This window comes from Cetorhinus maximus, chromosome 21 (assembly GCF_964194155.1).
Source record: "Cetorhinus maximus chromosome 21, sCetMax3.hap1.1, whole genome shotgun sequence".
In the NCBI taxonomy this organism is placed as follows: Eukaryota; Metazoa; Chordata; class Chondrichthyes; order Lamniformes; family Cetorhinidae; genus Cetorhinus; species Cetorhinus maximus.
In genome coordinates this window covers 32,621,100-32,646,112 of record NC_135899.1, presented here as the reverse complement: position 1 = coordinate 32,646,112, position 25,013 = coordinate 32,621,100, and the positions used below count along the sequence as shown (strand labels likewise).

General features: G+C 44.9%; 1 pseudogene; it reads right to left on the bottom strand.

Moving 5' to 3' along the window:
• Window positions 1–7,650: 7,650 nt before the first annotated feature.
• On the bottom strand, window positions 7,651–8,300 carry LOC144695159 (calcium-dependent secretion activator 2 pseudogene; annotated as a pseudogene).
• Window positions 8,301–25,013: the final 16,713 nt, after the last annotated feature.

Sequence of the window (25,013 nt, the reverse complement as noted above, 5' to 3'; positions counted from 1 at the left end):
GGATGGGGAATTTGTTTGTGCCTGTCTCACTGTGCACCATGTGTGGATGGGGATTGTGTTTGTGTCTGTCTCACTGTGCAATGTGTGTGGATGGGGTTGTGTTTGTGCCTGTCTCACTGTGCACTGTGCTTGGATAGGAGTTGTGTTTGTGTCTGTCTCACTGCGCACTCTGTGTGGATGGGGATTGAGCTTGTGTCTGTTTCACTGTGCACTGCATGTGGATGGGGATTGTGTTTCTGCCCGTCACAATGGGCATCATGTGTGGAAGGGGATTGTGTTTGTGTCTGTCTCACTGGGATCTGTGTGCGGAAGGGGATTGGGTTTGTAATTGTCTCACTGCACTGCGTCCGGATGGGGATTGTGATTGTGTCTGTCACACATGGCAGTGTGTATGGACGGGGATTGTGTTTGTGTCTGTCCGACTGTGCACTGTATGTGGATGGGGATTGTGTTTGTGCCTGACTCACTGTGCACAGTGTGGATGGGGATTGTGTTTGTGTCTGTGTCACTCTGCAGTGTCTCTGGATGGTGGTTGTTCTTGTGTCTGTCTCACACTGCACTGTGTGTGAATGGGGATTGTGTTTGTGCCTGTCTTACTCTGCACTGTGTGTGGATGGTGATTGTTTCAGTGCATTTCTCACTGTGCAGTGTGTGTGGATGGGGATTGTTCCTTTGCCTGTCGCATTCTGCACTGTGTGTAGATGGGGATTGTGCTTGTGTCTGTATCACTTTGCAATGTGTGTAGTTAGGGGTTCTGTTTGTGTCTTTCTAATTGTGCACTTTGGTTAATGGGGATTGTGTTTGTCTGACTGTGCACTGTCCGTGGTTGGGATTGAGTTTCTGTCTGTCTCACTGTACACAGTGAGTGGTTGGGGATTGTGTTTGTGTCTGCCTCGCTGTGCACTGTGCGTCAATGTGGCTTGTGTTGATGCCTGTATCACTGAGCACTGTGCGTGTGGATGGGGAATGTGTTTTTGTCTCTCTCACTGTGCAATGTGTGTGGAGGGGGATTGTGCTTTTGTCTGTCTCACTGTGCACTTCATGTGGATAGGGATTGTGTTTATATCTGTCTCCCTGTGCAGCGTTTGTAGAGGGGGATTGCGTTTTTGTTTCTTACTGTGCCCTGTGTGTGGAAGGGGATTGTTTTTGTGTCTGTCTCACTGTGCAGTGTGTGTGGATGTGGAATTTGTTTGTGCCTTTCTCACTGTGCACTGTGTGTGGATGGGGAAAGGGTTTGTGCTTGCCTCACCATGCACTGTGTTTGGATGGGCATTGTGTTTGTGCCTGTCTCAACTTGCACTGTCTGTGGATGGGGATTGTGTTTTCGTCTGTCACACATGGCAGTGTGTACGGACGGGGATTGTGTTTGTGTCTGTCTGATTGTGCACTGTGTGTGGCTGAGGATTGTGTTTGTGTCTGTCTGACTGTGCACTGTGCACTGTGCCCAGCTGGGGATTATGTTTGTGCCTGTCCCACTGTGCAATGTGCGTGGATGGGGATAGTGTCCAAGGCTGTCACACTGTGCACTGTGTGTGAATGGGGATTGTTTTTTGTGCCTGTCTTACTCTGCACTGTGTGTGGATGGTGATTGTTTCAGTGCATTTCTCACTGTACAGTGTGTGTGGATGAGGATTTTGTTTGTGCCTGTCTCACTGTGCACAGTGTGTGGATGGGGGTTGTGTTTGTGTCTGTCTCACTGTGCAATGTGTGTGGATGGGATTGTGTTTCTGTCTGTCTCACTGTGCACAGTGTGTGGATGGGGGTTGTGTTTGTGTCTGTCTCACTGTGCAATGTGTGTGGATGGGGTATGTGTTTGTACCTGTCTCACTGTGCACTGTGCTTGGATAGGAGTTGTGTTTGTGTCTGTCTCACTGCGCATTCTGTGTGGATGGGGAATGAGCTTGTGTCTGTTTTACTGTGCACTGCATGTGGATGGGGATTGTGTTTCTGCCCGTCACAATGGGCATCATGTGTGGAAGGGGATTGTGTTTGTGTCTGTCTCACTGGGATCTGTGTGCGGAAGGGGATTGGGTTTGTAATTGTCTCACTGCACTGCGTCCGGTTGGGGATTGTGTTCGTGTCTGTCACACATGGCAGTGTGTATGGACGGGGATTGTGTTTGTGTCTGTCTGACTGTGCACTGTGTGTGGATGAGGATTGTGTTTGAGTCTGCCTGACTGTGCACTGTATGTGGATGGGGATTGTGTTTGTGCCTGACTCACTGTGCACTGTGTGGATGGGGATTGTGTTTATGTCTGTGTCACTCTGCAATGTCTCTGGATGGTGGTTGTTCTTGTGTCTGTCTCACTCTGCACTGTGTTTGTATGGGGATCGTGTTTGTGTATGTTTTACTGTGCACTGTGCCCAGCTGGGGATTGTGTTTGTGCCTGGATCACTGTGCAATGTGCGTGGATGGGGATAGTGTCCATGGCTGTCTCACTGTGCACCGTGTGTGGATGGTGATTTTGCTTGTGTCTATATCACTTTGCTTGGTGTGTCAATAGGGGTTTTGTTTGTGTCTGTCTCACTGTGAACTTTGTGTAATGGGGATTGTGTTTATGTCTGTGTCACTCTGCAATGTCTCTGGATGGTGGTTGTTCTTGTGTCTGTCTCACTCTGCACTGTGTTTGTATGGGGATCGTGTTTGTGTATGTTTTACTGTGCACTGTGCCCAGCTGGGGATTGTGTTTGTGCCTGGATCACTGTGCAATGTGCGTGGATGGGGATAGTGTCCATGGCTGTCTCACTGTGCACCGTGTGTGGATGGTGATTTTGCTTGTGTCTATATCACTTTGCTTGGTGTGTCAATAGGGGTTTTGTTTGTGTCTGTCTCACTGTGAACTTTGTGTAATGGGGATTGTGTTTGCATCAATCTCACTGTGCAGTGTGTGTGGATGGGATTGATTTTCTATCTGTCTCACTGTGCACAGTGTGTGGATGGGGATTGTGTTTGTGGCTGTCTCACTGTGTACTGTGTTTGGATGCGGTTTGTTTCTGTTTCTGTCTCACTGTGCACTGTGTGTGGATGCGGAATGTGTTTCTGTCAGTCTCACTGTGCGCTATGTGTGGATTGGGATTGTGTTTGTGTCTGTCTCACTGTGCACTGTGTGTGGATGGGTATTGTGTTTTTTTCTGTCTCACTGTGCACTGTTTGTGGGTGGATATTTTTTCTGTGTTTGTGTGTGTCGCACTGTGCACTGTGTGTGAATGAGTATTGTTTCTGCGCATGTCTCACTGTGGACTGTGTGTGGATGGCAATTGTGTTTGTGCACTGCGTCTGAATGGGGATTTTGTCTGTGTCTGTCTCACTGTGCACTGTTTGTGGATGGGGTTTGTGTTTGTGCCTGTCTCACTGTGCACTGTGTGTGGCTGGGGATTGTGTTTGTGCATGTCTCACTGTGCACTGTGTGTGGATGGGGATTGTGTCTGTGCCTGTCTCACTATGCACTGTGTGTGGATGGAGATTCTGTCTGTGCCTGTCTCACTCTGCACAGTGCGTGGATGTGGATCGTGTCTGTGCCTGTCTCACTATGCACTATGTGTGAATGGAGATTGTGTTCGTGTCTGTCTCACTGTGCACTGTTTGTGGATGGGGATTGTGTTTGTGTCTGTCTCACTGTGCACTGATGGGGTATTGTTTTGTGGTCTGAAACTTGTGCCAGGATTTTTCGTGCCCACTGGCATCGGGCGTGTTCAGTGGCGTGCCTGGACAACATGGCATGATTGGTTTTGCGGCGGCTCATGGGCAGGTGACTTGCTATCAGATCAGACATATTTGGGTTGTTTTTCATTGCTGCGAGCCCAGGACTTGATTTGGGAAGGGTGAGAAGTGGACTCACACAAGGTTAGAGTCTGCAGGGCAAAGGTTTTTCTCTGGAAGGAGGGTAACCCAGGGTGTGTGTGGGGGCACATGTTGATCTATGTAATTGCCTCAAGATGGTGAGGGGTGAGGAGTCAGTCTCCTGAGGCGATGAGCAGATGGACATGTCAGTGTATGTGTGTGAGAATTGGTGATGATGTCCCTTGAGCTGGCAGTGACTGATATTGCAGTGAATGTGTGATGGGCTTGAGTGTGTGAGTTTAGAGTGTTGAGATAGTTGCCATACCCTGGCTGCACAGATAAGACCATTCATCCTCTATCTGCATTGGATGGCCAACCTCTTCTGTGCAGCATTGGCACTGATCACTACTGCCATCGCCTACCAAGCCAGAGTGGTAATGTTCTTGCCCCTCTTGCAGCCAGAGCGGGGATGGGGAAATCACAGCGGGCCTCCATGGCATCCAAAAGGCACTTGAGGGCTGTAGTCTTCTTGCCTTTCAAAGCCATTTCTTCTTTGCTGCAGTCCTGGGCTGTCAGCACTGAGTGCGGCTGTACTTTAAGTGTGATGCCTGGTGTGTTGAAGCGGTGAGGTGATGTCATGGCACGCAAATTGCAGCCCGTCCACCATCGAAACGGTGTATATCCTGGGAATGCATAATTTACGCGGTGGGTTTGGGATGATATGGCATGACAAACCGTCATTGTGACCAGTGAGTAAAATGTTATTTTTCCCTCCTGCTACCACACTTAGTGCAAATCTGGGAAGATTCCGCCCCGATCTGAAGTATTTCACAATCGGCTCTGATTCCTGTTGTGTGAGACTGCATCAGATGCACACACTATCACCGAATCACATCAGATAAAACAGCAAATCGTACAAGAACTGGCATGTTTTACATTATCACTGTGTTGGTGTGTGTGTATGAGATGTCCTGAGGCAGGGAGATATCAGAAATTCAGACACAACATCCCGCTGTCAGTTATGCACTAACAGTCTATGAGGAGCCTTCCCTCTGCTCGAGTCACATATTGTCAAGTTCAGAATGTTCTTGAAGTTTTCAGACTCCTCTCACCCTGTATAATACCAAGGTCCCTGATACTGTCTACAGGAGACAGATTTATCTGCAGTTTAACATATTCCTCAGTGAGCTGGTTGGGAAACAGATGCAGCTCTACTGCATGCTAATCTGTTCCTGGGCTGTGTCACCGGTTGCCAGGCAGAAGTTTCTGTCACGATGTGACATTTCAGTTCTTGGTTTCAGAGACTTTCCAAAAGGGAAGGACTGTAAACCATGTCCACAATAAAGGAATAAAGACAGACTTTAACCAGAATATCCATCGCTTCTGGCAGCTCACAAGGAATCTCACTTCTCAGTTTTGGTTGTTTCCTTAAATTGTTGTTTGTGGTTGTTAACGCTGGATTATAGATTACATGTGGCAAACCTGGAGAATCTAACACAGGCCTGAGAGTTGGTAGGAATTTGGTGATTTATGAATCGGAGGCTTCAACAATTGTTGGGGTAATATAGGATTTGTAAAGATGTAGCCCCTGGGAAGATTGTCTGGACTTTGGCGAGCTACAACTCACTGCAGCAGTGCTACACTGTCAGGGGTGCTGCATTTAGAATGAGTTATTAAACTGAGGCCCTAACTGCCTTCTCAGGTATATACAAAAGGTACCATTGGCAATAATTTTAGGAAGAGCAAGGAAGTTTTCCACTGTAACTTGGCAAACATTTATCCCTCAACAAACATCACTACCACAGATTATCCGGTCATTGGCTCATTGTTGTTAGTGGGAACTTGCTCTGCACAAATTGAGTGCCACATTTCATACAATGCAACAAATTTGATTCATTAGCTATGAAGATCATAAGAAGAGGGAGCTGGAGTAGGCCATTTGGCCCATTGAACACACTATGTCATTCAATATGATCATGGCTGATCTGATTGTGGCCTTAACTCCATTTTCCTTCCTGCCCTCCCATAACCTCAGACTCCCTGGTTGATCAAAAATCTGTCTAACTCAATCTTGAATATATTTGATGACGCAGCATCCACTGCTGTTCATTGAAAGGAACTCAAAAGACTAATGACCCTTTGAGGGAAGAAATTCTTCCTCATTTCCATCTTAAATGGGACACCCCTTATTTTTAAATGGTGCCCCCTTAGTTTTAGATTCCCCCATGAGGGGAATCATTCACTCAGCATCTATCCTGTCAAGCCCCCTCAGAATGTTATTTATTTCAATAGGATCACTCTTCTTAACTCCAATTTATATAGGTCCAACCTGCTCAACCTTTTCTCATAAGACAACTCATTCATCCCAGGTATCAAATTAATGAATCTTTGCTGAACTGCTTCCAATGCAAGTACATCCCTCCTTAAGTGACCAGAACTACACACTGTACTCTAGGCGTAGTCACACCAGTGCCCTGTACAGCTATAGCAAGACCTCCCTACTTTTATACTCTATTCCCCTTGCAATAAAGGTCAAAATTCTATTTCTTCTTAATTATTTGCTGTACCTGCATGCCAACATTTTGTGATTCATGTACAAGGTTACTCAGATCCCCCTGTACCACAGCTTGCTCCAGTCTCTCTCCATTTAAATAACATTCTGTTTTTCTATTCTTCCTGCCAAAGCGGGCAACCTTATATTTTCCCACGTTACAATCCATCTGCCAAATTTTTGCCACTCACCTAACCTATCTACATCGCTTTGTATCTGCCTCACGACTTGATTTCCTATCTATCTTGATATCATCAGCAAATTTGGCTATATTACAGCTGGTCCCTTCATCCAAGTCAACAACATAGGTTATAAATTGTTGAGGCCCCAGCATCCTTGCGGCACTCCACCCATTAGTTTGCCAACCTGAAAATGATCTATTTATCCTAACTCTTTGCTTCTTGTTAATTTGCCAATCTTCTATCCATGCGAATGTATCATCTCCAACACCATGATCTCTTACCTTGTGCAGTAACCTTTTACGTGACATCTTATCAAATGTGTTTTGGAAATCCAAATACACAACACCTACTGATACTCCTTTATCCATTCTGCCTGTTACATCCTCAAAGAACTCTAATAAATTTCTCAAACACAATTTCACTTTCACAAAACCATGTTGACTCTGCCTGATTGCATTGTGATTTTCTAAATTTTTTGCTACTACCTCCTTAATAATAGATTCTGGAGTTTTCTCCAATGACAAAATGTTAGGGCAAATGGCCTATAATTTCCTGCTTTCTGTTTCTCCTTTTCTGAATAGTGGTGTTACATTTGTGGCTTTCTGTTATAGAGTTGATTTTCCATGCAACTTTTCTTCGTGGAAACATTGAACTTTATTTACAAGACAGCAGCAGCAGCTACATGTGTACACCAAACTCCATAACTAAAGAAGAACTCTCCCCTAGAGGTTCCCCGCACTACAAACTGATTAGTTTCCATAGATCATGTGATCTTACATCACAGGATTATTCTTAAAGCTACAGTCCTACATTTATCAAAACTATAATTATGACATTCCTCCCCCTTTAACTTTTCTGTACAATTTGCTGTGGTATCTTCTACGGGGAGCTACACCCGAGTTTGCTCCTAACCTGCTCACCATCTGCAGAGAACCACCATGAAAAAATACAAAAACCAACACATTAACTCATATAACACAGTCTCAGTCCTGGAAGCAGGTCACTGGAGAGCATCCCCACCCATATAACAGGAAGGGGTCAGTATGGAAATCCAGGTCACCATTTAACACCATGCAGCACACTGGGTCTCCAAATGCTACTTATTCTTCTCAAGAAAATATTCCTTGTGCTTTTTCTCAGCATTCCTTGCAAGGGTAGATTCTTACATCAAACAGATTTTCGATATGCATTACCTCATTGACCTTGTCCTGAAGAAAGTCGTGGTTCTGCCGTACAAATGTGATGCAGGAGTCTGCTGGATCCATTCCAGGTTGTGGTATATCAACGTACTTTGCAGCAGCTTTCGCATGATGACAGCGTTGAGGAGAAGGCTTCTTCATCATATCTTGACAACTTAGATGGTACACCATCCAGTACACACAAAAGCTTTGAAATCAGGGGGGAAATCATTTTTTTGAAGGTTTCTTCAATCAAATCATCGATCTTTGACAGATACTGCTGCCACTGCTTACTAAACTCTTGTGCACCTTCTAAAATGCGGTTTTGTAGTCTGTTTCTTGGCATCCACAAGCACATTGATCATTGTACAGACAGAAGAAGGAACACTCAAATCTGTTAATTTGCTCATTTTTTTTGTAACTTGACTTCAAATGCAACTCTTGTTCTTTTTTACACAGGCCTCCATCATGTCACTAGCCATGAGTTTGAGTCTGTCAGGTGGCTTCCTGATGTGGGTGGAGCTTCGTGGAAAGTCCATGACTTTCGAATCTCTTACAAGATCCAGGTTATCTGGAACTGCAGCAACGTCAGGCACCTCATTAGGCATGGGCAGTTCAGTGTTGACCACTCTGACAGAGACATCTGGTATGCCTATCCTTGGTTGAACAACTTCAACAGGAACCACAGGTTCAACAATGGTTACAGGTGGAACATCATTTTGCTGGGGTATCTCCCTTTTTCTTAAATGATCCACGTGTTTGCGGGTGATCCGGTCCTCCACTTCCACATGGTATGACAATGGTCCCGTCACAGAGCTTACTTTACCAGGCAACCACTTCGGTCCTCCATTGAAATTCCTGACATATACTGCTTCACCAACAGGAAATTGTCGCTCACAGCTATGCAGATCATGAGTTGCTTTTGGGTTCCCCTGACTTTTCTCCACCTCCCTCACCAAACTGGGAAGTACCAGGCTTAGTCTTGTTCAAAGATAGCGCCTCATCAGTAACTCTGCAGGTGTTGCACCTGTAGTATCATGGGGGAGCTGTTTTGTGGAGAAACAGCGAATGAGCAAGTTTAGTTTCCAATGATTCACCTGTTAATTTTTCCATTGCCTTTTTGAAATCTTCTTGTCTTCTTTCTACCACAGAGTCTAGTTCTTTCCTTCATTTTGACTTCACAGATGGCCAGACTTCTCTCAAGTGAAATTTCAACTTGTCTTAGTTCGATAGATGAACTACCCATAACTTCATTATCTGCTCATCTCTTGCAAAGTTCTATGACTTTTCCTACTAATGCCTCTTTAGCTTCATTCAGCTGATTTTTCAGCTCTTTGTTAGACAGCGAGCTTCACTGAGCTGGCACTGCCTTGGAGTTTCTCCAAACTCCTGTCTCCTGTTATATACGACTCCAGGGCTTTGTGTGAGCCCTCTCCGATTACCAGTGCTTCCGTGAGCCCTCTCTGAGTTTCTTCTGCTGTTCCTCCATTCTACTGTTTAAGGCAGTCTTCATTTCTTCATGTTGCTGAATGGTTACACATTCCTTTTGTATTTGATCTTGAAGGGCAATCAACTGTTCTTTCAACAGTTTAATTTTTTGTTGCCCTCCCTCTGGGGTCTCCTATTGCCTTTGGCAGAGTTGCCCCCTCTCTGGGGTCTCTTCTAATTTTCAATCCATAGCCATTTTTCTTGTATTTACCACTTTAAATGTATTGTCGCTTTAAGAGCAGTCGCCTTTTGTTTTACTCAGGCTGTCTCTGCAACTGTTGGCTTTTCTGTGCTGTATTTCCCATGTTTTTTGTGTTTTGGGGGGATGCCTGTGATCGTGGGCCTTCCTTTCCTTCAACTTTGTAAAACTTTGTTCCTGTTCAGGAAAAAAACACAGCAGCGATTTCTTCTCCCTTTTCTGGGTGATTCTGCAGGTATTTTTCCTTTTTTTCACTAGCTCCGGAGGTTCTTTTGATGTTAGACTTCAGGAGGCCCAGGAGCCTCATGGTGCAGATGGGGCTGTTATTTTTTTGTTTAAATTTAAAACTGCAGCATTGCCTTCTGCTCTGATTGCTCCCTTTTTTAACTTGCAAGCTGTCAACTCTGCAGCAAGCATTTTTAAAATTTTTAACTCTGCAGTCTTTTTTCTAACTTTCAAGTTGTGCGCCAGCTTCTCTAGACTACTGAGACTGTGGGGCTGCCATCTATTTTACAATGTAAGTACAGATTCTCTTTTTATTTCTGCCTCTGCAGGTCCTCTTTTTATTTCTGCTTCTGTAGGTCCTTTTTTTTAAATGTCAGGAGTGTTCAGGGAGATTTCTCAGCCATTTGGATTGGGGCACATTTTTTCTTTAACTTAAAGCGACAATGCTTCTGTTTCTTCTGTTTGAACTCTGCAGCATACCTGGTGAGTATATTTTCCTTTTCATTTAATTATAATCACTGGGCAAAGGACAGTGCTGATCTGATCTGTCATGGTTGCTAGTTTGTTATAGAGTTGATTTTCCATGCAACTTTTCTTCGTGGAAAAATTGAACTTTATTTACAAGACAGCAGCAGCTACATGTGTACATCAAGCTCCATAACTAAAGAAGAACTCTCCCCTGGAAATTCCCTGTGCTACAAACTGATTGGTTTCTACAGATCATGTGATCTTACAACACAGGATTATTCTTAAAGCTACATTTCTATGTTTATCAAAACAATAATTACTGCACTTTCCAATCCACTAAGATGTTTTAAGAATCTAGGAAATTTTGGAAGATTACTACCAATGCATCCACTATCTCTGCAGCCATTTCTTTTAAAACCCTCAGATGCAGGCCATCAGGTCCAGGGCACTTGTCAGCCTTTAACCCAACTAGTTTTCCTTGTACTTTTATCTCCTGTGATGGTGATCGTTTAAGTTCTTCCCTCCCTTTTGGCTCTTGATTTTCCACTATTCTTGGTATTTGTATCTTCTACTGTGACGACAAATTAAAGTACTTGTTCAAAGTTTCTGCCATTTCCTTGTTTCCCATTATTAATACCCTGGCCTCTAGGTCCCAACGCTCACTTTAGCCGCTCTTTTCCCTTTTATACACTTGTAGCTTTTAACATTTGTTTTTATACTTCTTGTTAGTTTTCTCTCATACTCCAATTTCTCCCTCTCTATTATGTTTTTAGTTATCCTTTGCTAGTTTTTAAAATTTTCTGAATTTCAGAACTACCAGTTATCTTTAAAGCATTATAGGCCTTTTTTTCAATCTCATCATTAATTTCTTTAGTTAGCCACAGATAGTGCACTTCTAGTTGTCATTTTTTTCTCAATGAGATATATCTTTGTTGTTACTTATGAAATATTTTGAGCACTTTAAGATGTCCTGAGGTTGTCAAAGTCTCTACATAAATACAACCTTTTTTATGAAGCCTCTTCCCATTGATGCTGGGGTAGGTGGAGTTGGGGATTCGAGTTGTAAATCTGGACCCAAACACACCTGAAGTTATGGGTCCATAGCCATGTGAGAGGAAGTTACAGAAAAAGGCCATAAGACTGAAGTTACATTACCCTTAGTCTACTTATAGTGGTGAAGGTAGTATCGAAGACAATCACCCTGAGGCATAGATTTCCCATAGCAAGTGAATAAAGGAGTCCTGGAAGTCTTAGTGAACTCAAAGATCAATATGTTCAGCCAATGAAGAGTAGCAATCAATCAAGCAAATAGATAGTTGAAGTACATTACCAAAACAGTAGGTTATAAGTTGGATGAAGTTGTGAGTAAACTATTTGGACCTCTGATCAAAGCTTGATTATTACAGACAATGCACTGTTTACAGAGATATTGGGGAGCCATTCAATCACTGGAGACAATGCAGAGAGAGGATCCATGAGACTAAATCCCCCAGTCCTTGGCTCTGAGTTCTGAGGAAAGACCGAAGGAACTAGGAGATAAATTTTTATCTTCACTGCTTGGGTGGTAATCTAGCAGGTGAACCTTATATACTTTATAGTACTGACCGGATATTTATTCTGTTGGAATTAAGGGAATGAAAATCAGGCTGCTCCTAAAAAGGCCATTGGTTTTGCTCCACTAGATTACCAGCCAGGCACTGAGGACTTTAACTTTTGGGCTTTTCAGTCTGAGGGGAGATCCTGCTGAGATATACAATATAGTTACAGGACTGGAATGGTAATGCACAACACAACAACACCTTGTATCCATACAACAGCTTTAATACAGTAAAATGGCCAAATACATATTGCAGGAGTGAAATCAAGCAAAAAAAAGAGAAATGGGAAGACAGATGTCCGAGGCAGAGAGGTTTAGTGAGGGAATTCTAGAGTAATAACCCCATATCTGACAAACTCCTGTATCATTCTTTTTTCTTACAAAGACTTGTGTTAGAATTCCATGCCCAGCATCTTTCTGTGTCAGAATCCTATCTTTTACAAAGTTCAGTGTTGGAGTCCCAAATCCCTACAAGTTGGGTGTCAGAATCCTTATCCTACAAACCTCTTTGTTAAAGCCCCATACTCTACAAGCTCATAAAGGCTCCTTAGACAGCGCCTTCCAAACCCGCTATCATCTAGAAGGGCAAGGGCAGCAGATTGATGGGAGCACCACCACCTGAAGCTTCCTCTTCAAGCCATCTTGACTTGGAAATATATCGCCGTTCCTTCACTGTCGCTGGGTCAAAAACCTGGGGCTCCCTCTCTAACAGCACTGTGGGTGTACCTACACCACATGGACTGCAGCAGTTCAAGAAGGCAGCTCGCTACCACCTTCTCAAGGGCAGTTAGGGATGGTCAGCAATGTCCACATCCTGTGAAAGGATATAATACAATTTCAGTGCCCCATATCCTACAAAGTCCTGATAAAGGGGTGGTGCCAAGAAACTAGAGGATTGAAAATGTTACATCCTTGTTCAACAAAGCGGTGAAGTGATAAACTGGGCAATTATATATCTGTCAGATTAACACTGACCCTGGGGAAGCTTTTAGATACAATAATCTGAGAGAAAATTAACAACCACTTGGTCAAACATGGGCTAATAAAGGAGAGCCAGCAAAGCATTTGGGATTTTATTTGTTCACGGGATGTGGGTGGCTTTGGCAGCTTGGCAATTATTGTCTATCTCTAATTGTCCTTGAAAAGCTGATGGAGACCTGTCTTCTTGAACTGCTGCAGTCCATATATTGTCACCCACAGTGCTGTTAGGGAGGAAGTTCCAGGTCTTTGACCCAGTGACAGTGAAGGAATGGTGATATAGTTCCAAGTCAGGATGGTGTGTGATCTGGAAGGGGATTTGCAGTTAGTGGTGTTCTTCTGTGTCTGCTGGTCTTTTTCTTCCAGGTGGTAGAGGTTATAATATAAAGGCAAAATACTGCGGATGCTGGAAATCTGAAACAAAAACAAAAAATGCTGGAAAATCTCAACAGGTCTGAAAGCATCTGTGGAGGGAAGGACAGAGTTAACATTTCAAATCCATATAACTCTTCTTCAGAGCTAGGTAGATGTTCGGAAGGTGCAGACGAATGAGCCTTAGTGAGTTTCTGCAGTGTATCTTGGACACGGTCCACACTGCTGCATCCATCCTTCAATGATCGAGGGAGTGAATGTTGAAGGTGGTGTTGGGAATGCCAACCAAGTGGGCTGCCTTCTCCTGGATGGTGTTGAGTTGATTGAGTTGCACTCATCCAAGCAAGTGGAGAGTATCCATCACATTCCTGACTTGTACATTGTACATAGCAGGCAGGATTTGCAGAGTCAGGAGGTGAATTGCTGACCACAGAATTTTCAGCCTCTGACTTGCCCTTGTAGCCAAGATACTCACAACATTTAAGAAACATTTAGATGAGCACTTGGAACACCATTGCATAGAGGGCTATGAGCCAAGTGCTGGAAAATGGGATTAGAACAGAAATGTGCTTGGTGACCAACATGGACACGATGGGCTGAAGGGCCAGTTTCTGTGCTGTATTACTCTATGACTTATTTGCAATTGGGATGTAGCCATCAACTTATAATCTAGTTCAACTATCTATTTGTTTTGTTGATTGTTGATTATTTGCATTGGTTGAACATATTGATCTTTGAGTTTACTATGACTCCCAGGACTGCTTTGGCTTTGCCCTTTGACTATTCACTTGCTATGAGAAATCTATGCCTCAGGGTGATGGTCTTCGGTACTACCTTCACCACTACAAGAAGACTAAGGGTATCTTAACTTCAATCTTGTGGGCTTTTTCTGTAACTTCCTCTCACATGGACATGGACCCATAACTTCAGGTGTGTTTGGGTCTAGATTTACAACTCAAAGCCCCAACTTTGTTGCCCATCTTTAATTGCCCTTGAGAGTATTAACAGTCAATCACATTGGTCTGGGCCTGGAGTCACATGTAGACCAGACTGGGTAAGGGCAGCAGTTATCCTTCCCTAGACTAGAGGGAGGCATATAATGTTCTTCTCCAGGGTTTAGTATTAGGACTACTGCTGTTTTTGAAATAAATTAATGTGTTGGACTTGGGGCTACAGAGCACAACCTCAAAATTTACAAATGAGACAAAACAGTGACCAAGTTAGACTTCAAGAGGGCGTAGACTTGGCAGACAAAATTCAATCCAGGAAAATGTGGGATAATATTTGGTGAGAAGAATGAGGAGAGACTATACAAGCTAAACGGGGACACAGGAAAGGAGAGACAGGCAGGACAGGTTAGCAATGAAGAGAATAAAAGATATGGGGCAGGATTTTACCGTTGGCGAGCGGGGGGGGGGCGGGGCCCGCTTGCCGGCATATAAAATGACGCGGGATGGCATCAGGCGGAACCCCTGACGTCACCCTGCCCCATTTAAATTTTCAGGAAGGCGGGGGTGCAGCAAAATCAGCTGCGGGCCCACCGACCTGTCAATGGCCACTTGAGGCCATTGACAGGATCAATTAAGGAATTAAAGGACCTGCCCATCCAACCTTAAGGTTAGCGGGCAGGCCAGGAGCACCGGCAACAAACAGATAAAACATGAAACCTCATCCAATGGCGGGATGAGGTTTCATGTAGGGTTTTAAAATTTTAATAATGTTGTTATGGAAATTATGAACATGTCCCAACTCATGTGAAATTGTCACATGAGGGGGCATATAAGTGATTTTTTTTTTCTATTTTTAATATTGTTGAAAGTAGAGGCGATCTCCCTGAACCAGCACTTAGCCTCAGGGAGATGAGTGTGCTCTTTCATGCGCGTGCGCGAAAGAGCGCACTCACAATTTTAGGGACTCCCCCCCCCACCCGCACAGGGAGTGCATTGCACTTCCCTCTAGACGTCACACTGGACTGGCCTTAAATGGCCCGCCTGTGCAAAATGCTGGTGTGGCCCAGATCGCCGGTGGCGATTGGCTCCGTGCCCACCCGCGATTGGCTCAGCTCCACCTGCCCGACGAACGGAAAAGTCAGTCCATGGACTTTATAAACAGAGGAATAGGTTACAAAAGCTGGGATGCTAAAAACTGCTAAACCTACATATAAAACATGCGTGCGGTCCTTGCTGCATATTGTGTCCAATTCCATGCACCACACTTTTGGAAGGATGTGAAAGTTTTGAAGATGGTATGGAATTGATTCACTAGAGTGGTTCCAGGGAAGGGGGATTACAGTTACATGGTTAGAGAAGCTACGGTTGTTTGTCATAGAGCAGAGAAGGCCAAGAGGAGATTTGATACGATTTAAGACCATGGAGTGTGTTGATAGAGAAAATAGAGAGAAAACATTTCCAATGCTAAAGTGGCAAAAATCAGAGAGCACAGATTTAAGGTAACTGGTCAAAGAATCGGAGGTGACATGAAAAACAATCTTCCTCACGCGATGAGTGGTTAGGATTTGAAATGCACTGGCAGGTAAGGCAGGGGATATGGTAACCTTCACAATGTAATTGGATGAAAAATCAAAGAAGGGAGAGGAGCAGGGGAATGGGTCTAACTGGATTGATTTTCAACCAGAATGGCTTTTCTTCTGTGCTTACAATGCTATGATTCTTTGATCATGGTTCAATATTCTAGCAGTTCCATGTCACAGCCCAATATCGTATAACACCCACGTCAGAAGCCAAAGGTTAACAAGCATAACTTCAGTTTTGTGAAATATACATGATCTGACCGTTTTAACGCTGATGCTTCTTAGTCATCAGCTAACTATCAGCAGTGACTCAATTTACATTCAGTGTATCACAAGCATTGATCCTTCACTGAGGACAGCATCACTCTTGCTGCATGTAGCAACCTGTATATTTCCAGTAGAAACATCACCAACAGTCCAACACAGTGATCTTAATGAACTCCACATCATAGCCTGAATTTTACGTTCCCCCACCAGTGGGTTTGCAGGGGGGGGTGAGTGCGAAATAGCACAGATGGGCTTCCTGCTGGATTCCCGCCTGCCCTGACCTCTCAGCGATTTTATGCTGGGGTGGGCAGGGCCCTTGCCCTAATTGCCAATTATTAAGGGCTGTTTCCCACCCATCCTCAAATTTTAGGCTGGTAGGAGGAGTTTCCGGGTATGGGGGAAGCACGAAAATAATCGGGTTTAGGCCTTGGATGGGAAGGTGGGATGGGGAGGTGCTGCTATCAGAAACCCCGTTTTATCTTTGGGACCTCCCCCCTCTCCTTAAGGTCCGGTCACCACTGGACCTCCCTCCCCATCGGCCTCTCTCCTAACACACCAGTCCTTCACTCTGCACCCCCCTCCACAGGCCTCCCCTATCTCTCCTGCTCTGAGACCCCCCTCAAAACTTACCTGTTCCTGGTGTGCTGGGACTTAGGCTGTGGGGGAACTGCTTGCAGTCCCAGTCCTGTGCGCTGCAGCTTCTGGAGTTACAGGGACTAGAGAGCTGTGGCCAATCAGATTGATCAGCAGCTCTCTAAGGCAGGTCTTCCTCCCGAGTGAGAGGCAGAAGTCCTGCTTCCAGCCAATTAACGTTCACTGGAATGTGAAGTGGCTATGAGGTGGGCAGTGTCAGCAGGAATGTGTTCCCCACCAACTCTTCAGATGGTGAGATGGGAAACCCTGCCATCCTAAAAATCCAGGCCTGTGTCTCCTCAAAGAATGATCTATTAGACTGACATAAAGGTGTCGTCTCATAATATAAATGAAGTCTTAAATAAGCAACTAATCCTATTTCAGTGTGGTCAGACATGTAATGTGCACAGAGGAAATGAATTCCTTCCTGCAATTTTTAGTAGATTTTAACCTGTTTCCACTAAATTCCCCTGCCAGTTAATTAAACTGAATTGTTTTAAACCAATCTCAATAAACAAGTATTGACTGTTATTTAGCTTCAATAAAATGTAAATTACCAAGATCATCCAAGCTGCTAGATCCATGACCCATTCTGGGAGACGTCCCAACAATCCAGGAGGGCTGGTTACCCCATATTAGCTGGTCCTACACTAACTGGGCACAAACCTTGACTGATATAATGCTATTCTTTTATTGCAGCATGGTCAAAGGGAATCACTCAATCTGTGTGGCACTGCCCAACTCCTGTGTCTCATTGCCAGTTATGGTTTGGGTACAGTGCAAGAAGGGTTAAAGGGAGAAGTTCATTCCTGGCTTGTACCGTACAAGAACACAAGAATTAGGAGCAGGGATAGGCCATTTGGCCCCTCAAGCCTGCTCTGCTATTCGACAAGATCTTGACTGATCTGATTGTGGCCTTAATTCCATTTCCATGTCTGCCACTCGTACACCTTAACTCCCTTTGCTATCAAAAATCTAACTCAGCTCTGAATATATTCAATGACCAACTGAGCCTCCACTGCCCTCTGTGGAAGATAATTCCACAGAGTAATGTCCATCTGGGAGATCAAGCTTCTCCTTATCTCAGTCTTCACTGGGAGATGCCTAATGTTTAATCCCCTTGTTCTAAGCTGCCCCACAAGAGGAAACACCCTCTCAGCATCCTCCCTGTCAAGTCCCCTCGGGATCTTACGTGTTAAAATAAGATCATCTATCATTCTTCTAAACTCCAATTGGTATAGGCCCATGTGTCAAGTGTCTCAGATGGGGCCTTATACTCTGCTGTACCAGTTGTAAAATTCATTGATCCCCTGAATTTTCAGAACACGATTTCTGTCCTGTTTTTAAAGGCTGAGTTAGGTCCATGTGTTGGTCTTGCATCCAAGTTAAAATTAAGATAGAAAACCTGTTGTTAAATTCTGTAAGGCTGGGCAACAACAACAACAATTTTCATCAATATAGCACCTTTAACATAATAAAAACTCCCATGGTGCTTCACAAGGACATTACAACAGGAAATTACCCCTAGCACACAAGGAGATATTATGGCAGTTGACCAAAAGCTTGGCTTTAGGGACCAGCTTAAAACAGGAAAGAAAAGTAGAGATATGCGGAGTTTAGGGAGAGAATTCTAGAGCTTAGTAGCCAGACAGATAAAGGTACTGCCTTCAAAGGTGAAACAATTAAAATCTGGGACGCTCACGAGGTCAGAATTAGAGGAGCACAGGTATCTCGGAGGGATGTGGGATTGCAGTATGTCACAGATAGGGAGGGGCCAGCTCATGGAGGGGTTTGGAAACAAGGTTGATAATTTCAAAATTGAGGCGATGCTTAACCTGAAACAAATGTAGAGCAGTGAATGTATGGGTGATGCGGAAATGGGACTTGGTGCGAGTTAGGGCACGCGCAGCAGAATTTTGGATGTAGTGTAGAAGGTGGGAGGCTGATCAGGAGGGCATTGGAATAGTCAAGTCTAGAGGTAACAGAGACGTGGATGAAGTTTTCAGCAGCACAAGAGTTAATGTAGGGCCATCCAGACTCCTCAACATAACCAAACATCTACATTAATATATTTATGAACAGAAAGAGCTTGTATTCCCTTGATGAGCAGGTAGTGCAGACCTCAAGAACATTGGGTGGAATTGTCCCAGATTTGCGGTAGCGGGCGGAAAAGACATGTTTTACCTGCTGACTGCAATGGCGGCTTCTCACGCCGTATCATTCCAAACCTGCCACGTTGATTATGCATTCCTGGGAAACACACCATTTCCATGGCAGGTGAGCTCCGATTCGCCTGCCACTCTGTCACCTTGCCTCTTCATCATGCCAGACGCCACATTTAAAGCATAGCTGCCTGCACACCTCTCAGTACTTTCAGACCAGGACTGCTGCAAATAAGAAATGGCTGCAAAAGGCAAGAAGATGAAGCCCCCAGGTTTAGTGATGCATCCCTCGAGCGCCTTTTGGACACCGTGGAGGTTCTCTGTCCTCTACCTACGTTCTGGCCGCAGGAGGAGCAGGAACATTACCATTCTGGCTTGGTAGGCAATGTCAGTGGTGATCAGTCCCAATGGAAGAGGTTAGCCATCCAATGCAGATAGGGGATGAATCATCTGATCCGTGCTGCCAGGGTAAGGCAACCATCTCATCACTCTAAACTCACACACTCAAGCCCATCACACATTCATTGGCATCTCATTCACTGACAGGTCAAGGGACATCACCACCCATTCCCACACGCATGCCCTCACATGTCCATCTGGCCTCAACTCCTCTGGAGACTGACTCCTCAGCCCTCACCATCTTGAGGCCATTTGCACAGGTCAACATGTGTCCCCATGCACACCCTGGTATACCCCACTTCTCTAGCCCCGCAGCCTCTTCCTTTGCCTGAGGCCACTTTTCCCCCTTTCTCAAGCAAGCCCTAGCCCTGCAGCCATACAAAGCCACCCCCATCTTATGGCTGGTCTGGTAGGTAGAGACCTGCCCGTGAGCCCTGCTAAAAGTGATGTGGTATTGTCTGCAAAGCCTGGCACTGATGAATGTGAGTGCTGCCCAAAGTAAGGTAGGCAAACAAACCTCGAAGTCCCAAGCAAGTGTGAAACATGTCGGCGTGCAATCATGCTGACGTGGGTGGACAATCCAGCGTGGGGGGAATTGGCGGGGTGGGGAGGGGGGGGCGGTGGAGGTGTTGGGGGTGAGTCCGGCAGACTGGCCTTACAATGATATGCAGGTGTATTACAATGAGGTTCTCAGCATCTGATGATGATAAACGTGGCCTGCCATTGATGGGCAGAGCAGACGATCGGAAACTGGTTTCACGAGGTCATGCAACCGATCTTTGGCCTTCTCGTCATATTGTCCACTCACGCTGCCAAGCACGCCTGATACCAGTGAGCATGGAAGATTCTGCCCATTATCTTGCCTGTCAACAAACAGTGTCCATAGAGTGGTCATGATATCTAAAATTTGCAGCATTCAGTGCTCCCTGCATTGTTAGATCAGGGGTTTCATTTCTCCCATACCTCCTGACAGCAGTCTGAACATGCACATGGTGCGCAGCAGTGATAATAATGAGGCTCGGGACATGACCAGGTCTCAGAAACACAGCACTGGGATGCAGAGTGACAAAAATGTAGCCTTTCAGAGCTAGTAGCAATAAAATTCCTACACAATTTGATTTCCCTCTTCCTTTGTAATATAATGGCCATTTCCCAGAACATATTTTCCTCGCTTTCATGGTCACCTGGTTGGATATTCACTCTCCGTCTTGCTTATAAGTTCCACCACAAGCAGCATTCAAACATCGAAAGAAGAGTAATTCTTCATTCTATTGCATGTACGAACCTTGTGTGTTTCCCATGCAACTCTTTCAGACTGTAATATGCACTTAGTCTACTTCATGATCATAAAACTGTGTTAAAGTTCTCCCCCAGTTACAAAATCAATTGTGTTGGTATGATACAGGCCCAGTAGGACACTAATTCCATACCCACACACACTATGGGCTAGGTTCCTTCCTGTATTATGGGTAGACTGTGCTGTAGTATTAATGTCACTGGACTAGTAACCCAGAGACCAAGCCTAATGCTCTGGGAACATGGGTCCAAACCCCAGCATGGCAGCTTGTGGAATTTGAATTCAGTTAATGGGTCTAGAATGTAAAGCTAGTCCCAGTAATGGTGACCATAAAAATATTATTGCTTGTTGTAAAAACCCATCTGGTTCACTGATGTCCTTTAGGAAAGGAAATCTGCCATTCTTACCTGGTCTGGCCTGCATGTGACACCAGATCCGCAGACTCTTAACTGTGCACTGAAAGGGCAATAAGGGATAGGCTAAAAATGCTGGCCTTGCCAGCAACACCAATGTCCCACGAAAGAATAAAGAAACATAAACTGTCTACAGGTCCAGTGGGACACTAATTCTGGACCTGCACGTGACTAGAACTCTTCTCCCATTTGTCTTCTTCCTCTTCTGCCGCTACTTGCTCCCCTGCTCTTGTTAAATATAGCTTCACTTGATGCTTCTTTCTTTATAATTGCCTGTGCCTGGGCTAGTGCTGTGTGCCTGATGAAACCAGGAGTGCATTGACATGAAGGACTTTGGGGCCAATCAATCCTGGGGCTTCATTTTGGGAATAAATACATGAGGGGTAAGGGGCAGCCAATCCAATATATTTACAGACAACACAGACAAGATCAGCTTCTGCTGCCTGGAGCATCTCAGAGGTACTTTGGAGTACACTGAGCTGAGAATCAGACTTGTTTGCATCTGCTGCTGCACACAGCATAACTTTGTCATAATGAGCAGCACAAAGATGAGGATGAGCAGGAACAGCATCACTCACCAGCACCCGTAGCTGCTGACCCTCAGAAAGGAACTCATCCAAGAGTGTTTCATGTGATCCATGTGTTTCATCCCCAAAACACTAACAATTTCTCAATCCATATCACCACCAGCCTTCCCAACATCATCGACTGCCTTCCCATAATACAGCCTTAACAGTACTTCACTATGAATACTTCTCCCAATACCAAACATTATCTAATAATTCTGTTCCATCTGTGTGCACTATTTAATAATAATTATGAATAACCCATCTGCCAGTTCTTAGTGGCTGTCCTGATTGATCCTTTTCCTATTACTGGGGTCCTATGAGGTATTTCCCCAGTGCTGGAGATGGTGACCTGGGAGGATACTGCATTTCCATTAGAAAAACTTCAGATGGCCGTGGTGTGTGATCATCAGCAGCTCTGTCCTCTGAGTGCCTGGTTGTAGACTACAGCCTCTTGGCCTGGGCTGGGGCAGGGTGATCCAGCTGGCTGTGTGGCACTAACAAGTGCACTGACAGAGTGGGTGGTGGGGAACAGGTATGCTTCCATCCTAAAAGAAAATAGAAATTCCTCTCCCTTGGAGCCAAGGTCACTCTCCTGGGGCAGTGCAATTAGCACTCTGGCAGCAATACAGTGCAGGAATGATGGGAGTCCTTGCAAGGCCCTATCAAAGGGCAGGAGGGGGGTCCCCTGTCGATGGTGAATATGTTTGTGTCTGTCTCACAGTGCAGTGTGTGTGGATGGGGATTGTGTTTGTGTCTGTCTCACTGTGCACTGTGTGTGGATGGGGATTGTGTTTGTGTCTGTCTAACTGTGCACTGTGTGTGGATGGAGATTGTGTCTAAATTTGTCTCACTGTGCGCTGTGTGTGGATGGGGATTGTGTTTGTGTCTGTCTCACTGTGCACTGTGTGTGGATGGGGATTGTGTTTGTGTCTGTCTAACTGTGCACTGTGTGTGGATGGAGATTGTGTCTAAATTTGTCTCACTGTGCGCTGTGTGTGGATGGTGATTGTGCTTCTGTCTGTCTCACGGTGCAGTGTGTGTGGATGGGGGTTGTGTTTGTGTCTGTCTCACTGTGCACTGCGTGTGGATGGAGATTGTGCTTCTGTCTGTCTCACGGTGCAGTGTGTGTGGATGGGGGTTGTGTTTGTGTCTGTCTCACTGTGCACTGCGTGTGGATGGAGATTGTGCTTCTGTCTGTCTCACGGTGTAGTGTGTGTGGATGGGGGTTGTGCTTGTGTCTGTCTCACTGTGCAGTGTGTGTGGATGGGGATTGTGTTTGTGTCTGTCTTACTGTGCACTGTGGGTGCATGAGGATTGTGTTTGTGTATGTCTCACTGCGCACTGTGTGTGAATGGGGATTGTGTTTGTGTATGTCTCACTGTGCACTGTGTGTGGATGGGGATTGTGTTTGTGTCTGTCTTACTGTGCACTGTGGGTGCATGAAGATTGTGTTTGTGTATGTCTCACTGCGCACTGTGTGTGAATGGGGATTGTGTTTGTGTATGTCTCACTGTGCACTGTGTGTGGATGGGGATTGTGTTTGTGTCTGTCTCACTGTGCATTTTGTGTGGATGGTGATTGTGTTTCTGCCTGTCTCACTGTGCACCGTGTGTGGATGGGGATTGTGTTTGTGTCTGTCTCACTGTGCACTTTGTGCGGATGGTGATTGTGTCTGTGTATGTCTCACTGTGCACTGTGTGTGGATGGGGATTGTGTTTCTGTCTGTCTCACTGTGCGCCGTGTGTGGATGGGGATTGTGTTTGTGTCTGTCTCACTGTGCACTTTGTGTGGATGGTGATTGTGTCTGTGTATGTCTCACTGTGCACTTTGTGTAGATGGTGATTGTGTCTGTGTATGTCTCACTGTGCACCGTGTGTGGATGGGGATTGTGTTTGTGCCTGACTCACTGTGCACTGTGGGTGCATGAGGATTGTGTTTGTGTATGTCTCACTGTGCACTGTGTGTGGATGGTGATTGTGTCTGTGTATGTCTCACTGTTCACAGTGTGTGGATGGGGATTGTGTCTGTGTATGTCTCACTGTGCACTGTGTGTGGATGGGGATTGTGTTTGTGTCTGTCTCACTGTGCAGTGTGCGTGGATGGTGTCAGGAAGAAATAATAATTTTCATAATGTTCTTGGAATTTATTGTTAAGTAGAGTATTAGTAGGGTCCGTGTCTATGTGTATGTGTATGTGGACTTAATTGAATTAAAGCGAGCTGGTCTGGAGGCTTTAATGTATCAGAAGATAAGCTAGGTTTGAATGTTTAAGTAGGTAAACATGGGGGAAGTTTTAGAATATGAGTTGTAAAGGGAACATTTGCAATTTTAAATAAACCAGACCAGCTTGAAATCAAAACGGGGCATGGGGGTGGGGTGGGGAGGGGGGCTGGGGAGTTGGGGGTGGCTGCGGGTGGGCGGTGTGAAATGTTTCCAGTAGCCATCTGAAACTTGGTCTGAAATGGTTCTACCTTTGGTTCTGATTCCTCGTTGTGCTGAGACTGCATTAAATGCTCACATTTTCACTCAATCATATCAGTCAAACTGTGGATCATGCAGGAGCTCTCACATTGTGCACTCTGGTTATTCTGGGTGTGTTTGTGTAACCTAGCCTGAGGCAGGGGATTTTCAGAAGCTCAAACATAACAACATCTACATGTCAATCAGACTCAAACTCCAGTGACACCCAACGAGGAGCTGGCTCTCAGTGCGAGTCACTCATTGTCAGGTAGAGAATGTTCTGTGAGGTTTCAGACTCCTCCAACCGTGTCTGATATGGAGGCTGCTGCCACCATCTACAGGAGACAGATCCATCTGCAGTTTAACATGTCCCTCAGAAAACTGGTTAGGAAACAAGAGAAGCTCTTCCCAATGGCAATCTGATTCTAGGCATTGTCACTGGTTGATTTGCAGATGTGGTTCAGGAAATATCTGTTTTTGTTTCCTGGGACTTTCCAGAACAAAATGAACCCAAGATTTAACCCGGATCACACACAATAACAGCATTCCAAAGCAATGAGATTCTGCTGACAGACAAAACTGTCTCAAAGTGGTATGTAACAACATAAAGTTTAACATATTAAATTACAATGAGTGGAGGATAAAAATTCTGTATATTCCAAAAACTCCATTATACCCTCAATCCTCTTTGTAATCATGTGGTTTTGAGTGCTTTTGCTAAAGAATATAGTGCATTCTATTGATATCTCCTTCTAAACCTATAGTCAACTTCCTACCCTAATCTCAGCTACCATTTGGGTTAAAAAGTGGCTGGTGAATGTGGTTTAATACAACCCTCTTTCTCTATGCTTCCAGGAAACAATGCCACTGCCACTACGAAGCTGATAGCCAGTCTCCTGCCCACAAAGGGGAGAGAATCATGATGGCCATAAATTCTGCAAAAGTTTTAAACTTCCACAGGGTTGATTTATCTCAGATACTTTAGGAGCTAAACAGTCTCTGAGTGGCAATACTGGTTCAGACCATCTTTAGCACAAGAGAATACATTGGGAGGGAGGTGGAAGTGGAAAAGACAACAAGCAAATGTTAATACATTTGCTTCGGAAGAGGCCGAGAGTAAGACCAACTTTTACAGCAAGAGGTGGGTGCCTGGTGCATTTTTCAATAAGGACTGTTACTTGTAGATTGGAGGAATAAAGAAAACAGCAGTGGGAAGATAATGAGTATGAGGGTGTGTTTGTGTTTTTGTATGTGTGTGTTTGTGT